This window comes from Malaya genurostris, chromosome 1 (genome assembly GCF_030247185.1).
Source record: "Malaya genurostris strain Urasoe2022 chromosome 1, Malgen_1.1, whole genome shotgun sequence".
NCBI classification, from domain to species: domain Eukaryota; kingdom Metazoa; phylum Arthropoda; class Insecta; order Diptera; family Culicidae; genus Malaya; species Malaya genurostris.
In genome coordinates, this window is record NC_080570.1 from 38172453 (window position 1) to 38189908 (window position 17456).

Genomic DNA, 17456 nt, shown 5'->3' on the forward strand with positions numbered 1-17456 from the left:
TTATTTTTTTTTAATTCTGTTATTTCATCTATTTCCAGTACATTTTCCGTTCTAGTGTTAGACTTGTTGGTGTTGCCACATCGTGTAGAGTAGCGCTTGTATATAATCGAACCATACTTTGACTTGTACCGTCAAAAGTTAACTGTTCATAACATCCGTTATTTTTTCAATATTGCAGCGCAGGTTTGTATATTGCATTCCTTTTTTTCCTTGCCATAATTCAGTAAATAGAACAGACTGGGATTTTTTTGATGGTGTCAATCTGAATGAAAAAAAAAATCTTTGGATACCCAAAAAAACACCAGACTAAAGAAGGTCTTAAATTGCTTCCTTGAGTAGTGTCATTCCGTATCAAATGAAACATATTTCAACAAAAAAAAAAACATTTTCATTTCGTGTGTTTCGAAAGCAAAATAAAACTACTTTTACTACCGCAATGCGGTGGAAATAAAATGTTTTTTTTTTCACTAACTCACTCACGTTTAAGTGGAATTGAAGGTACGCTCGAACGCGCCCGCCCTCCGCACGCCTTGATTCCGGGAACGAGGACGACGACGATGACAACTCATCTTAATCAATCATCTCCATTCGATTTCACCGGAGAACAATTAATTTTCACCCACCTGCTTGCCTGCCTGATCCAAACCGTCCCGATATAATTGTTCACGGAACTATGAGTAAATTTGCGGCAGGAAATGTTACTGGCATTGGGCGCATTATCAACGGGAGGGGCCGAGGGAGCTGGGCAGTACAACAAAGTGCCAGGTGCACAGGCAGAGACCAACCGACCGACCGACTGGGAACGGGATAAATAATTGATTCGTACGATCGATAAACTGCTGGTGCTGCAGCAAAATATGGTTAGTTGAAGGGAATGGGAACGAATGGATTCGATTGGCTGTTCCGGATTACTTACCGATTCCGATTGAAGTTCACGAGAGCTGCGTCAGGTTTGGGGAAGTCGAAATTCGAATAGAATAAAGATAGCCGAAACTTTTAGTAAGCAGAGCAAAATTAAATTGTACAGGAAATGGTTAGAAAATAAAAATAAACAAATAACGTAAAAAAAATGCTAAAATTATTTACAAAACATTGCTAGTACAAATTAGTTCGATCCATGGCTCTGCCTGTTCCGGATATTGAAAAGTAACGGCTGATGTCGAACTTTTTTTTTGAAAAAAAAAACATTGTTTTTCACTGTGTTGCAATTATGAGTAATTCTGTTGTTAACTAAGCAGCATTTGCGGGATGTTTCAGTTTTCCGTTTAAATTGAAAGAAAAGTGCAACTGCTGAAGTGCACCAAAAGCTTGTGGATGTTTATGGTGATAATGATCCAACTGATGTATCATGTCAGGAATGGTTTCTCGACGTTTCAAGAATGGAAATTTCAGCGTTGAAGAAAGGCCTGACACTGGACAGCCAAATATTTTTAAAGACAAACAGTTGGAGGCTTTACCCGATTAAGATACGAGTCAAACGCAACAGGAATTTGTGGAATCATTGAAAGTGACTCAACAAGCAGTTTCCGTACGATGAAAATTTATGGGAATGATTCAAAAGCAAGGCAATTGGGTGCTTTAAGAGCTCAAACAGCTGATACAAAGGCATAAAAGAAATGGCTTTTTGATCGACTTCAACCAAACCCATGAGTATTCATGGTTCGAAGGTCGTGTTGTGCTTCTGGTGGGACCAAAAGGGTAGGTGATCTATATAGGCTGCAATTGATGCGTTGCATTACAAGAGGAACGGCCGGAGTACAAGTTACTCTCCTGCACGACAACGTTCGGCCTCATGTCGCAAAAGTCGTGAAAAAATATTTGGAAACGCTCAAGTACAAGGACATTTTGCCGCACCCGCCGTATTATTCTGACATTGCTCCTTCTGATTACTGATTGTTACGATAGATGCAGCACGATCTGGCTGGTCATTGATTTACTTCTTTTGCAGAAATCAAAAAGTGGCTTCAAACTTGGAGCACCTCGAAAGACGAGACATTTTTTTCGAGATGGAATTTGAAAATTACCTGAGAAGTGAGAAAAAGTAGTAACTAGCGATGGACGATACTTTGAATAATCATCCAAGTCTTAACATTTTCTTCAAAAAAGCTAACCGAATTAATCTGTACTACCAATAAAAGCAAAAATTTGAAATCGAAAAATCCAATAACACTAAGAAATTAAGGAAATTTGATGATCAAAACATACAAAAATGGAGTGGTTAAAGTCGGGAACGATATAATAATAATAATAATAATAATAAAAATAATAATAATAATAATAATAATAATAATAATAATAATAATAATAGTAATAATAAATAAATAAATAAGTTAAATAAAACAAGTAAATAAGATGAATAAATAAAATAAATACAACAAATAAAATAACTAAAATAAATGAAATAAGTAAAATTAATGAAATAAACAAAACAAATAAAATTATTGGAATTAATAGAATAAATCATATCAATAAAATAAACAGAATCTAGGTACAAAATTCCACTTCAGAATCCTGGTCCAGATCCAAAAGTCATGCAAAAAAAATGAGGTTAAGAATTCAGGTTCAAATTTCAGGTTCAGGTTCGGAGTTCAGGTCCAAAATTCTAGCTCAGAATCCAGATCCTGGTCAAAAATCCAAGCCCGGAGATCCAACCCAAGATCCAAGTCCAGATTCTATACTCAAGTCCAGAATCCAGATAACGAGTCCCGGTTAAAAATCCATGCCCAGATTCAGAGGCCCAGGTTCAGAGTCCAAGTTCAGGTTCAGAATTAAAATCCAGAGCCAGAGCTCATCAATTAGCCACGAAATTCAGGTGACTCCAGAATCCAGATTAAGCTTCAGAATTCTGATCCGAGTTTCCAATCTATGTCCAAAGTCAAAATTCAATTTCCAGGTTCTGAAAATAGGTCAAGAATCCTGGTCCAAAATCCAGATCTGAACCAGAATCTGGGATCTGATTTCGGATCTTGCAGCTTCAGATCTTGAAGCCAGGCACATAATTCATTCCGAAAACAGGTCCCAGATTGTGGCTCAAAATCTAGGTCCAGACTCCAGATTCAGAATCCAGATCCAAAATCTCAGTTCAGAATCCATCTCCAAGTTCAGAATCCTGGCCCCGATCCTAAAACCAGACACCGAGTTCAAGCTTAGTCTCGAATGCCGGTCCAGAATTCTGAACCCAGGGTTTGAATTAGGACCCAGAATTTAGGTCCGGAATCCATGTTTAAAATTTGGACCCGGAATCCGGAATTCAGGTCTAGGTTCTGAAAGTAGGTCCACAATTCTAATATTCCATTTCAGAATCCAACTCAAAGTTCAGAATCCTGGTCCAGATCCCAAAACCAGGCACCGAATTCGAGCTTAGAACTTAGGTCCAGATCGATATTCCAATTCAGGTCTTGAATCCCGGTGGAGAATTCCGAACCTAGGGTTTTAATTGAGATCCAGAATTCAGGTCCAGGTACAGAAATTGAGTCTACAATTGAGGTCAGCTCCGAAGTCAAGTTCAAAATTCAGGTTCAGATTAAGAATTCAGCTCTAGGTTCAGAAATTAGGTCCGGAATTCAGGTGCAAAATACATGTCCAAGTCAGTCCAAAGTTCAGATTCAGAATTCATGTCCAAAGCTCGGGACCGGATCTTATATCCAAAATCGCGGTTCAGAATCCTACTCCAGGTTAAAAATTCTGATCCAAATTCAGAGGCCTATCATAGAATTTAGGTACAGAATCCATATCTAAAATCTCAGTTCAGAATCCAACTCCAGGCTCAGAATCCTTGTCCAAAATCCCAAAGCTAGGCACAGTAATAAAATTTAGAATTTCCAGAGCAGAATCCTGAGCCCAGGGTTCGAATTAAGATCCAGAATACAGGTCCAGGTACAGAAATTGAGTGCAGAATACAAATCCAGAATTCAAGTTCAGAATTCAGATCCACATTCCAGGATCCGAAGTCAAACCCAGAGTTCGAGTCCAAAAGTCAGGCCCAAGATCCGAACCCAGGCCCGGAATCCATGTTCAGAGTTCGGGTTCGGAAGTCAGAACTAGAATTCAAGACTAGGCTCAGAAGTTTGGTCCAGAACCCAGGTGCAGAATAAAGTTGTAGTCCAAAATTCAGGTTTAGAATCCAGTTCCAGAGGTCGGGGCCGGAATTTATCTCCAGAATCCCGGTTCAGAATCGTACTCCATGATCAAAATCCAGTTCCATGTTCAGAATCCATGTTCAGGAGAGGAATTTTGGAAGAGATTCAGAAGCCAGGCGCAGAAATTAGCCTCAGAATCTAGATACAAGTCCAGATCCGAATCCATGTCGCGAATTCTGGTTCAGAATCCACAAACTAATGAATTCTGAACCAGATTCAGAAATTAGATTCAGGATCCAATATCCAGAATCTGAATTCAAGTTCGAGTTCAGAGATTAGATGCAGAATCCAAGTCCGGAATTCAGGTCTAAGTCCAGAATCTAGGTTCAACATTCTAGTTCAGAATCCAGGTTGAGGTTAAGAATTAGGGTCCAAAATCCCAGCTCAGTTTCAAAATTCAGGTCCGAAATACCGGAATTAGAGTTCAGCTCCAGGTTCGGAATACTGTTCTCAATCCAGAACTCGGGTGCAAGTGCAGAGAACAGGTTCAGAATCCAGGTTCAAAATGCTAGTTCAAGATACAGATAGGGGTTCAAAATTCAGATCCAAAATCCCAGTTCAGGCCATGAAACCAGATTCAAACCAAGTTCAGGTTCAAAATTCAGATTCAGAATGCGGTTCCAGGCTTAGAATCCTGGTCCAGATTTAGAAACAAAGCATCGAATTAAGGTCCAGAATCTAGGCTCAAGTTCCTATCCGAATTTAGGTCCCGAATCTTCGTTCAAAATCTAGGTCCATAATCCAGGATCTGAACTCAGATCCAGAATGCAGGCCTTGGCACAGAAATTAGGTTCAGAATCCAACTCCTAAATTCAAATCCAGGATCTCAGTCCAGAATTCATGTTCAGAATTTGGCTCCGGAATACAGTACTAGAATTGAGGTATATATTCATAAATTAGGTCCAGAATCCCGGTCCAAAATCAAAGACCAAGTCTAAAATTCAGGTTCAAAATCCAGGCTCAGGTTCAGAACCGAATTCAAATAAAAAATTCCGGTTCAGAATTCAGTTTCAGATCCAGTATCCTAGTCGAGGTTCAGATCCGAATTCAGGTACAGAATCCCGGTCCAGAATCCAGAATCCAAAGTCTGCATTCAGATCCTGGTCTTAGTTCAGAAAATCCAGGTCCAAAACTAAGGGTCTGGAAGCCATATCCAAAATCCCAATGTAGATATCAGCTCCAGGTTCAAAATCTTGGCCCAGAGCCAGATCCCAGTTCAGGTCCCGAATACTGATTCAGAATCTAGGTCCCGAATTGTAGTCTAGAATCGAGGATCGGAACTCAGATCTAGACTTCAGGTCCAGATTCAAAATCCAAGTCCAGCATTCAGATCCAGAAGCTCCGTGCAGAGCCAGAATTCAAGTCCTAAATCCAGAACTAGAATTCAGATCAAGATTCAGAAATGTGGTTCAGAATCCAGCTCCATAATAGATGTTCTAGATCCACATACAAAATCTAGAACCAGAACCAGAACCCAGCTCCAGGTTAAGAACCCTGGTACAGAACTATAGTCAAGAATTGAGGATCGGAACTCAGATCCAGAATTCAGACTCAGGTCCAGAATCCAACTGCAAAAGTCGGGTTTGGAATCCCGAACCAAAATTCAGGTCTAGATAAGAATTCGGGTCCAATATCAAAACTCTGATCTCAGATAGAAAATCCCGGTCCAGTATCTAGAGCCAGAATTCGTTTCCGAAATCCAGATCAAAAATCTCAACTTAGAATCCAGCTCTAGGTTCAGAATACAAAATCCAAGTCCAAAAACCAAGTTTTCAAGAATTCAGCATCTAGGTTCAAAGATTTGGTCCCGGGCCCGAATTCAGATGCAGAATCCAGGTTCAAAAACCTCTGTTCAGAATCCAGTTCTTGGCTTAGAAGCCTGGTCTAGATACAGAAGTAAGCAACCGACTTCCAGTTCAGAATATAGATCCAGAATTCAAGTTCAAAATCCAGGATCAGATTCCCGGATCCGAAGTCAAGTCCAGAATTCAAATCCAAAATCCAGGTTCAAGAACTCAACCTAGGTCCGGAATCCATGCTCAGAATTCGGGTTCGGAATCCAGAGCTAGAATTCAGGCCTAGGCTAAGAAGTTTGGTCTAGAGTTCAGGTTCAAAATACAAGTCCTAGTCCAAAATTCAGGCTTAGAATCCAGTTCCAAAATTCTGGGCCAAAGTTTATATCCAGAATCCCGGTTCAGAATCGTACTCCATGTTCAAAATCCAGTTCCATTTTCGGAATTTATCTTCAGGAGAGGAATTTTGGAAGAGATTCAGATGCCAGGCGCAGAATTCAGCCTCGGAAAATCTAGATACAAGTCCAAATCCGAATCATCAGGATCCAAAATTCAGGTTCAGTTCAGTTTTAGTTCAGTTTTAGTTCAGTTTCAGTTCAGTTTCAGTTCAGTTTCAGTTCAGTTTCAGTTCAGTTTCAGTTCAGTTCAGTTCAGTTTCAGTTTCAGTTCAGTTTCAGTTCAGTTTCAGTTCAGTTTCAGTTCAGTTTCAGTTCAGTTTCAGTTCAGTTTCAGTTCAGTTTCAGTTCAGTTTCAGTTCAGTTTCAGTTCAGTTTCAGTTCAGTTTCAGTTCAGTTTCAGTTCAGTTTCAGTTCAGTTTCAGTTCAGTTTCAGTTCAGTTTCAGTTCAGTTTCAGTTCAGTTTCAGTTCAGTTTCAGTTCAGTTTCAGTTCAGTTTCAGTTCAGTTTCAGTTCAGTTTCAGTTCAGTTTCAGTTCAGTTTCAGTTCAGTTTCAGTTCAGTTTCAGTTCAGTTTCAGTTCAGTTTCAGTTCAGTTTCAGTTCAGTTTCAGTTCAGTTTCAGTTCAGTTTCAGTTCAGTTTCAGTTCAGTTTCAGTTCAGTTTCAGTTCAGTTTCAGTTCAGTTTCAGTTCAGTTTCAGTTTCAGTTCAGTTTCAGTTTAGTTTCAACATAAATTGCAAGTGAGTTTTAAAGTGAATGCTTTGCTGAGATCATTTCGGCGGGTAAAGAAAACTTCACCGGCTGGGTTTTCGATTAAAGCACTCAGAAACTAGCTTTAATTCCAGTTCAGTTTCATCTGATGAAGATCATATTGGCCATCCTGATTGGAAATTTGTCAGTAACTTCTATCTAGGTTGAAGCCGAATCGTTTATCGAAAAATGTCTCTTCCTTATTCGGTTAGCAAATAAAATGGGAAAGCAAAGAATTGTCACTTGGATTAATTCCTATTTCCTCTTTCAATCGTTTGATGTTTGATGCCTGCCGAATGATATCAACTAAAGTTTAGTGCTAACACCAAACCAAAACAGTCTACCTCCAAACACTTGCTTGCCAGTCAGAACACCAAAACAAAACGAAACCTGCTATACTGCTAATTGATCAATTTCTGAAACTACCGGTGAACTGTTGTCGCTAAAACTTTCTCTGTCAATCGAACGGATCTCACACTTACTCACACACACATTCACTGGAGAACGTCATCAACAGCAGGCGGTGCTGCGAGGCATTTGAAACGTTGCCAGCCAACCAACGAATCAACCGACGGATCCGAGTAGGCAGCGGTTCTGACCTGAAAACAGCTTGTTCTGACGGAGTCCACTTCAACAAAACAAAAGGCAAACTCCGCCGACCCCGTGCTCTTGTTCTCCTGTGCTTGATGGCAAAATAAAGGATGCCCCTCGCCGCTTGCTTGCGCACCCTTCGCAGTCACCACCTCCTACTCTACGGGTTTTTATTGTTCCGCCAATCATGAGAACAAAAGTAGGGTGACTGAACATAAGGAAGGCACCCCGACCGACCGACCAACCGCTGGTTTTACGTTGTTATTCCAGAGATTTCGTCACCAACCAAGGCTTTCTTGGTTCAATGGGAGCACAGCAACGCGTATGGGTTTTTTTTCGTTAACGGGTTTTAAAGCTGATAAGTTGCTTCTGCGAAAAATTAAATCATTAAACTTTTGTCCCATTGCAAGAAAATTTCCGTGTTACCGTGTTTCGCAGGAGAACCACTGGAAGCTCCAAACACCACTGGATGCGTTTTTTTTTGTCTCGTTTCTACCGAACTAAAATGGCGCTTTTGTTCTAGATATTTTCTTTATTCTTTTTCTCACTGGCTATTTCTTCGCCACTGCTAATATCAAAGTGCTCTATCAATAATGGATTGCCGTGGGATTCAGTAGCATGGATTTTTTGCCTTCACCTTTGCAACACCAGTCAGCCGCGCGAAAAAGAGAGAGAATATCAAACACACTCCCACACACCGGGAAAAAAAACCCGAAGTAGTGGAAGGCGTGGGAAGGTCTTTTGTTACTCGATTAGATCCGCTCTTCCTATCCAAGCCGTGTTTCACTTTTTCCAGGAGGGGGTGAAAGCCAACACAATGGGAGTCAAGTGATTTTGCCACCTGCCATTGTTGGCAGGAATTTACTGGAAAAATTGTTATCGAAAGATTATTGACTATAGGTCCGATGGTGCTAGTTTGAGCTTAGTTCATTAGTTTTCAGTTACATTCACTTCGTTTTCAATGAAAACGAGTCACAGTCACAGAAATGCCCTGTAGTCATCATACTTTCGTAGGCGTCTTACGTTATCTAAGCAAAGGTGGCACCGCGATTAGGTATGATGGAAGATGGAATGATTTGATTCAAGATGCACTTTGAATGGACTCACAGCAGTTCTATTTCTTTCGCGTGGAGTTTTGATTGATTCATTTTTCGTGTAGATTGTGTTAAATTCTTGACATCGTTTTAGCATGCGGTCAATTGAAGAAGCTTGAAAATTTGCACAAAATAAACATGAGTGTAGTTTATTTTCCCGTTGAAGATTTTCACACCAACTCGCGTAAAAGTGGACCGCTACTTTTCAGATTTCATTGAAGCTGGGTCACAAAAACCCACGTTGCATACTTTGTATTTGAAAAATTAATCGCCTATTATTAAATAATGCTTCAAAAAACTCTTCTTTGAATTTTGAAGAAAAAAAACAAGAGTGAAATCAGCTCCACTGTCGGAGTTTTGGGCTACCATTTCCGGTACTTCCGGAGCCGGAAACCGGCCAATAGATATAGCAGAAATCGGCTCGTTTGACAACGAACTGAGACAATCTTCAATTTGAAATGGTTTTGAGTCAAATTGAAAAGAGGTTTTCCCTTTTTTTTGCATCGTCATTCTCTATGACGGTATGAGATTTTCAACACGCTTCATCCTGCTATTCCGGAACCAGATGCCGGGTCTGGTTGAAATTCAACATGATATTTATGAGACCGTTCATTTTTATCCAAACTGGTGAAAATCGGTTTAGGCATCTCTGGGAAAACAAACTAACATAAATCATACACATTATAAAAATTAAAGGACCTTATTCGTATTCACGTCCATAAAAAAAAAACTCATGAAATTGAGATTTTTTCGCCTATCACCCCTGTAACTCCGGAACCGGTAATCGTATCGGGATAAAAAAAAGCGATGGCGTCTTTTGGATCGTATTTGAATCTAAGTTTGTTAAAATGTGTAAAGTAATCTGTAAAAAAATTGCCAACCTGTAACTTAGGAACCGGTACTCGGATTCGGATAAAATTCAATAGCGTGAATTTAAGTTCGTGAAAATCGGTTCAGAAAATCGAGTTCGCATAAACACACAAACACACAGATATTTTTCGATCTCGACGAACTGATTCGAATGGTATATGCCACCCGGTCCTCCGGTTTCAAAGTCGGTTTTCACAGTGATTGAATAACCTTCAGTTCATGAGAAAGGTAAAAAACGATAAATCCTAAACAAAATCGATTGAATAGCTTCCATAAAACCATAACCTATAAATTGTGAGACGATTTACAAAAACGCGCTTAATCCACCTAGCAGTGAGATGATAACTTTTCTTTTATCAATCCGCATGTGTTATTTGCATGATTATTCTTCGGTGTTTCAGTTCTCGTGACATTATTTTAATGACCGTCGATTTAAGCGGCAATTTGATATTTTAATCACTCATTACTCTGTAATATCGAAACTGCAAATCGGATCGAATTTGAATCTAAAAGTGTGACAATCGATTGAACATTCCATGATATGTCGGAGTAAGTTCCACTTTAGAGTTTACGGTAATTTAAGGTACTTCCAGGGCCGGTTTGAATTTTAAAAATTCATGATTCTGTAATTCCAGAATTGGATAATATAAATTAATTTTGTCTTCGTAGATCTGGCTTTTTTTAGAAAACGATTGAGCTTTGAGAAACGATTCGATACTGGGACCGGAATTCGAAAATCATTTAGCCGAAGTCAAATAAATTCACCTGAGTAGCTGTTTAGTTTACATTTGTTTCAAAATGTTTGAAAATCAGTATAAACATCTTTGAAAAATCGTAGTGCGAATTTAATTCGAACCGAAAATTGCATACCACTAAAACTGAAATAAGTTTATTTGGTTATTTGGTAATCTGTAAACCTGATAAACCTGATTAAGTTATGTGAAATAGACATTTTTATACTAATTATCCTGTATCCTCTAAACCGGAAGTTGGATCTGACTATAAAGCAAGATGTTTTACAGGATATTAAAACTTTTCATTTGAATTTTAGACCGGTTCAGCCATCTACGAGAAAAATAGGTCCACAATTTTCATTTCGTTTCACATATCATCCTGTAGTTCCGGAACCAGAAATCTTATCCAAACATAATTCAGAAACCTTGTTTAGGAGCATACGACTTTTCGTATGAATCTGAGTTTGTAGAAAACGGTTGAGTCATCTACGAAAAAAATTGAGGTTAATTATTTGTCACACACGCATTTGCTGATCTCGACGAACTGATTCGAATTGTATATGGCTGTTACGATCTTCCAGCATTTATTGCTGTAAATAGTTTAAATCAATATAATTATGGAATTGCTTTCAACTCGAAAATTCTGCCATCATCTGGTTTTCATATGTCATATTCGAACGATTATGTTGCCAAAAACGAACCGTGCTAAAATCGGTCCGAGGCAAAATATCATGCTGTACACAGTCTTTTGGGTACTTAGAAACAAATGTATGTAACAGTATAAAAAATCGTGTTTTATGTTACTCCCAAGCATTTCTTTGCCAGACAGCGCTCAAAACTTCTACTGCTGAAATAGGGTAAATAGTCGCTTGCACAAAAATTTCGATATCTCCGTTAAAAATGGACGGATTTTAACAATCTATGGCTTGTTGGATAGGTATTACCGTGCGGAATCTAAGTCTGGAAATATATTCTGTTTTCAAGGTCAATTGTGACAGATACTGCCAAAAAAACTGAAAATTTTGACATAAAACTTCGCATAAATCAGAAAGTAAACATCCGATCTCAAAACCATTCAATAGCGTTCTGGGTGACGGGAAGACCTTTCATTTGCGACTAGTTTGATCAAAATCGGTCCAGCCATCTCTGAGATCTCGACCTCTTAGTTGACAACACACATACAGACACACACACATACACACGGACACTTGCTCAGTTCGTCGAGCTGAATCGATTGGTATATGACATTCGGCCCTCCGTGCCTCGGAAAATTTTTCTAAAGTTTCAGCGAATTCTATACCTATTTTTTATATATATATATAAAAAGGTAAAAAAAGACTTGAATTCTGGACCGGGATTTATGACCTTGACTTGGATTTTAGGCCTGGATTCTGGACCTAATTTCTGATTCTAGATATGCATTCTAGTTCTGGATTCCGGATGAGCATGAACTTAGCGAGGCACTTCTCGCCGATGATAACATAAACAGGTGCATATTTTGTTGCTAATTAGTTACTGTAATTTTGAATTTGTTGCTCAATTTTTTTTAAATTTTTTTTTGAGTACTTTGTACTGAGTACTAGTACTTCATATGAACTTAGCGAAGCCTCCCTTCCAAATATGCTTAAAAACAAATAGAAGTCCAGTGAATAAATTGTTGCTAATTAGTTACGGTAATTTTGAATATGCTACTCAATTTTTTATTTATTTATTTGAAGAGGAGCAAGGGCGAGGATGCTGCATCGTTTTGTCTGAGTGGTCAGATTTTGTTTATCGGCCGATGGGTGAACTGTTGGTTAGCAAAAAATTGTGGGATCTGGTTTCTCATTGGTAGGCTTTACTTAATTTCATTTGGATTTGAGAACACTTCAAGAATTTAAACCCTAATCGAATATTTCAATTAATTTGAGAAGGGAGAAATAGTCAGCACGTAGACCCCAGAGGAGGGGCCCGAAATCAGAACCGGAAACAAAAAAAGTTTGATGAATATTATGGGGCTGTTGATCCTGTAGATTACACCGTGAAATAGTGGTGTTAAGAGTTTCGTGATGGTCAAAACTCCACTGCCACTCACAGTGTGCAAAGTACATAAAATGGAAATTAATACCGGGACAAAATAAACTACAATAATTAAAATACAGAGTATTTCAACTGGATAGAAGAGCAAGTACGCGAGCATGCCATAGTTGGGTTAGATTCTGCAGATGAGAAAGATATCCTCCGGCTGGAACCCGCACATACTTATTTAGAACTAAAAAACGAACGCAAGCGCACTTCCAACACATTTTTTTTTTATTCAATATTATAGTATAATTTTAAGGCACACTGCTTAAGCTCTAAGATGCCAAGGGTATTTACTAATCTTAATTACGACTAACTTAAAACTAGAAAAGTATCATTATGTAATGTAGCGGTAGCGGATTCTCGAGAAGCTATCGGTAGTGGCCGGTGAATTGAATATCGCATGAGGGTCTTCCATATGCCGTTGGCGAAGATCCATGTTGGCCGCATCCTTCGGTCCGCGTGGGTCCGCGGGAAACACCCCCAGGCTACGAAGGCCCGGCGGGTGGCCCGCATGCTGGTTTTCGACTGGGGCGGCCTTCCGTGGACGATGATGGTGATGTTACGGAAGAGAATGAAAAAAAAGTAAATATTGTGGAAACGGGGTAAAAAGGGGATGTGGGAACAAAATGTTTGAAAACGATAAAGATCTAATTAGTTGCCATCGAGATGGTGAAGAGATAGGGAAGGGGTAACGAAAAAGTTAGTGACAAAAAAAGATCTTGTTAGTTCCAATGAAGATGGTGGACAGGGACGGGGATCGAGAGAATCGGGCGGATGTTAGTGTCGAACCTGTAGGTGGAGTTTATACTTTCTGAGCGAGGGATAACACATTACACTTGTATATCAATGTGTTTAAGGTACTGGTATATGAGAAGCATATATAAACTATCCCGACTCGCCAACACATCCCGAACCGGAACCTCAGGCGGTCTACCTCGGGCCCTAAGGGATTCCAGTAGCTTCGACCTGGCGTCACGATACTCTACGCACGACCACACGACATGCTCGATGTCCTGATAACCGTCGCCACAGGTGCAGAGACCGCTCTCCGCAAGCCCAACACGCCGGAGATGTGCGTTGAAGGTGTAGTGATTTGACATGAGCCGCGACATAACACGAATGAAATCGCGACTCACGTTCATCCCCCTGAACCAAGGTTTCGTCGATACCCTAGGGATAATGGAATGTAGCCATCGTCCCAGTTCGCCATTGCTCCATGAAGTTTGCCAACTTTCGAGAGTTTTCTGACGAGAGATACTGAAAAATTCATTGAAGCAGATTGGTCTTTCATAAATATCACCTTCTAATGCGCCCACCTTAGCCAATGAGTCTGCCTTTTCATTGCCTGGAATGGAACAATGCGAAGGGACCCAGACTAACGATATTAAATAAGACCGTTCAGATAAAGTTCGCAAGTGTTCCCGTATTTTCCCCAGGAAATATGGGGGATACTTTCCTGGCTTCATTTCCCGGAGAGCTTCTATTGAGCTTAGACTGTCCGTGACAATGAAGTAATGGTCTTTGGGCAAGGTTTCAATGATCTCAAGGGTGTACTGAATAGCAGCTAATTCTGCGACGTAAACTGAAGCCGGATCATTGAGTTTGTGAGAAGCGGTGATGTTTTGATTGAAGATGCCGAAGCCTGTGGACCTGTTGATGTTTGAACCGTCAGTGTAAAACACCTTTTCACAGTTGACTGTTCTAAATTTATTATAAAAAATATTTGGGGCCACTTGAGGGCGCACATGATCCGGGATTCCACGAATTTCTTCTCTCATGGATGTGTCGAAAAACACAGTAGAATCAGAAGTATCCAAGAAATGAGCACGATTGGAAACAAACGAAGAAGGATTAATATTCTGAGCCATGTAATCAAAATACAAGGACATAAAACGGGTTTGAGAATTGAGCTCGACAAGCCTTTCGAAATTTTCAATCACCATCGGATTCAGGATGTCGCATCGAATTAGCAATCGATATGAGAGATCCCAGAATCGATTTTTCAACGGTAAGACGCCCGCCAGTACTTCAAGACTCATCGTATGAGTCGACTGCATGCAACCTAAGGCAATACGCAAACAACGATACTGAATTCTTTCCAGCTTGATGAAATGAGTGTTCGCCGCGGATCGGAAGCAAAAGCATCCGTATTCCATCACGGACAATATCGTTGTTTGGTATAACCTGATCAGGTCTCCTGGGTGGGCACCCCACCATGATCCGGTTATTGTACGAAGAAAATTGATTCTCTGTTGGCATTTTTGTTTCAGATACCTAATGTGACATCCCCAGGTGCCTTTGGAGTCGAACCAGACCCCGAGATATTTAAATGTGAAGACCTGAGCTATGGTTTCACCCCCTAGTTGAAGCTGTAATTGTGCTGGTTCTCGCTTCCTTGAAAATACAACCAGCTCAGTTTTCTCCGTAGAGAACTCGATACCCATTTGAAGAGCCCATGTCGACAAGTTGTCGAGGGTATCTTGCAATGGTCCTTGGAGATCGGCAGCTTTGGGTCCTATAATAGACACAACGCTGTCGTCGGCAAGTTGTCTTAGCGTGCAAGATGTGTTGATACATTCATCAATGTTGTTCACGTAAAAGTTGTATAAAAGGGGGCTTAAGCATGAGCCCTGAGGAAGACCCATGTAACTGAATCGTATTGTCGACAAATCACCATGCGCGAAATACATGTATTTCTCGGACAACAGATTATACAAAAAGTTATTCAAAATTGGTGAAAGACCATGCTGATGCACCTTCTCAGATAGGATGTTTATGGAAACTGAATCAAAAGCCCCCTTGATGTCTAGGAAAACTGACGCCATTTGTTCTTTACGAGCAAATGCCATTTGAATTTCGGTTGAGAGCAACGCAAGACAATCGTTCGTTCCTTTACCCCTGCGGAAACCAAATTGTGTATCTGTAAGTAAGCCATTAGTCTCGACCCAATTGTCTAGACGAAACAGAATCATTTTTTCGAACAATTTCCGGATACAGGAAAGCATAGCAATCGGCCGATACGAATTGTGATCGGAGGCAGGTTTCCCTGGTTTTTGAATGGCGATAACTCTTACTTGTCTCCAGTCATGTGGGACAATATTATCCTCAAGAAGCCTATTGAATAAATTCAATAAGCGCCTTTTGGCAGAGTCAGGCAAATTTTTCAACAAGTTGAATTTGATTTTGTCTAACCCCGGAGATTTATTGTTACACGATAAAAGCGCAAGTGAGAACTCGACCATCGAAAAAGGTGTTTCGTTTCTGTTTGATGAAGCGACGCGCATGATTGTCTGTTCCGGAACAGAGTCAGGACATACTTTTTTAGCGAAATCGAATATCCAGCGGTTAGAATATTCCTCGCTTTCGTTTGTGGTGTTTTTGTTGCGCATTCGTCGGGCTGTGTTCCAAAGAGTGCTCATTGATGTTTCTCTCGATAATCCGTCTACGAATCGACGCCAATAACCGCTTTTCTTCGCTTTAATCAAGCTTTTCATTTTAGCGTCTAATGCCGCGTAGTTTCTGAAATTATCAGGTGTTCCGTTTTTCCTAAACTCGACAAATGATGCAGTTCTCTCCGCGTTTAATTCTGAGCACTCTTTGTCCCACCACGGGTTGGGGGGACGGATGTTAGTTTTCGCGCCGGGTACACGTTTCGTCTGAGCTTGAGTCGCGGTGTCGAGAATCAAGCCAGCCAAAAACGTGTACTCTTCCTCCGGAGGAAGTTCTTGTGTTGTTACTAGTTTCTCAGATATCGAGGTCGCATAGCTATTCCAATCAATATTTCTTGTGAGGTCATACGAAACATTGATTGTTTCCGATGGTCTTAATCCGGTGGCGATTGAAATTACGATAGGCAGATGATCGCTACCGTGGGGATCAGGGATTACCTTCCACGTGCAACCCAACCGTAGCGATGTCGAGCAAAGGGATAAGTCTAGCGCACTTGGTCTTGCTGGTGGTGCAGGAATTCGTGTCATTTCTCCCGTATTCAAGATTGTCATATTGAAGTTGTCGCAGATATCATGGATCATAGTTGATCTGTTATCGTCGTGAAGACAGCCCCATCCCGTACCGTGTGAGTTAAAGTCTCCTAAAACCAACGTCGGTGCGGGAAGAAGCTCTATGATATCATTGAGCCGCCGATGCCCAACCGAGGCTCTTGGAGGAATGTAGATGGAAGCAATGCAAAGGTCCTTGCCTTTGATTGTAACATGACATGCGACAACTTCAATACCTGGTATCGAGGGGAGGTTAATGCGATAGAAAGAATAGCACTTTTTGATCCCCAAAAGTACTCCTCCATAGGAATCATCTCGATCCAGACGAATAATGTTAAAATCGTGGAAGTTTAAGGGTATTTCAGAAGTTAGCCAAGTTTCGCACAATGCAAATGCGTCACATTTCAGATTATTTACTAGAAATTTGAAAGGATCTATTTTTGGGATGATACTTCTACAATTCCACTGTATAACAGTGATTGTATCCGTGACCTCGGTGGGTGTCTTAGCCATCGAAGGATACGATCGCTGAAAGAAGGGGCCATTTTGCAGTCAACTGCTTCAAGAATGTTTTAACTGTAGGAATAAAAGCCATTATCAGGCTTTTAAGAGGTTCAGAAATATTGAAAGTAGACATGATCCAGTCCACAATATCAGAGAATTTAACAAACCCAGTATTTGGTAAATTTTCTGACTGATCTTTAGGGACTTTCGGGGGTTTTGAAGTCCCAGGAAGTGATGGAAATTCTTGCTCGGAATTTAATTTTCCAAGGCCTGGAGCTTTTTTCTCTGGTTTTTTGCCATCACTACCAGTTGTTGTAATTTTTCGGAACCCATCAGAGGACATCTTCGAACCCTTACTAGGGAGCTTTTGAGAAGATTTATTTCTTCTCTTTCTAATTGATGAGCTATGAGGGACAGCCGAAGATGTACCTTCGAGGGGGTCATCATATTCGCTCTCGTCAGTTGACAAGTAAGCGTAAGGATTTTCGGTAGGTGGCGTAGCACATTTCAACATTTCTGCAAAA

The 17456-nt window shown here is 40.3% G+C and overlaps 1 protein-coding gene across 4 annotated transcripts in view; it reads left to right on the forward strand.

The window, feature by feature from the left end:
* Window positions 1-17456, forward strand: part of LOC131437600 (neurexin-3) — a 297301-nt gene that overhangs the window by 107566 nt on the left and 172279 nt on the right. The window lies entirely within an intron of this gene.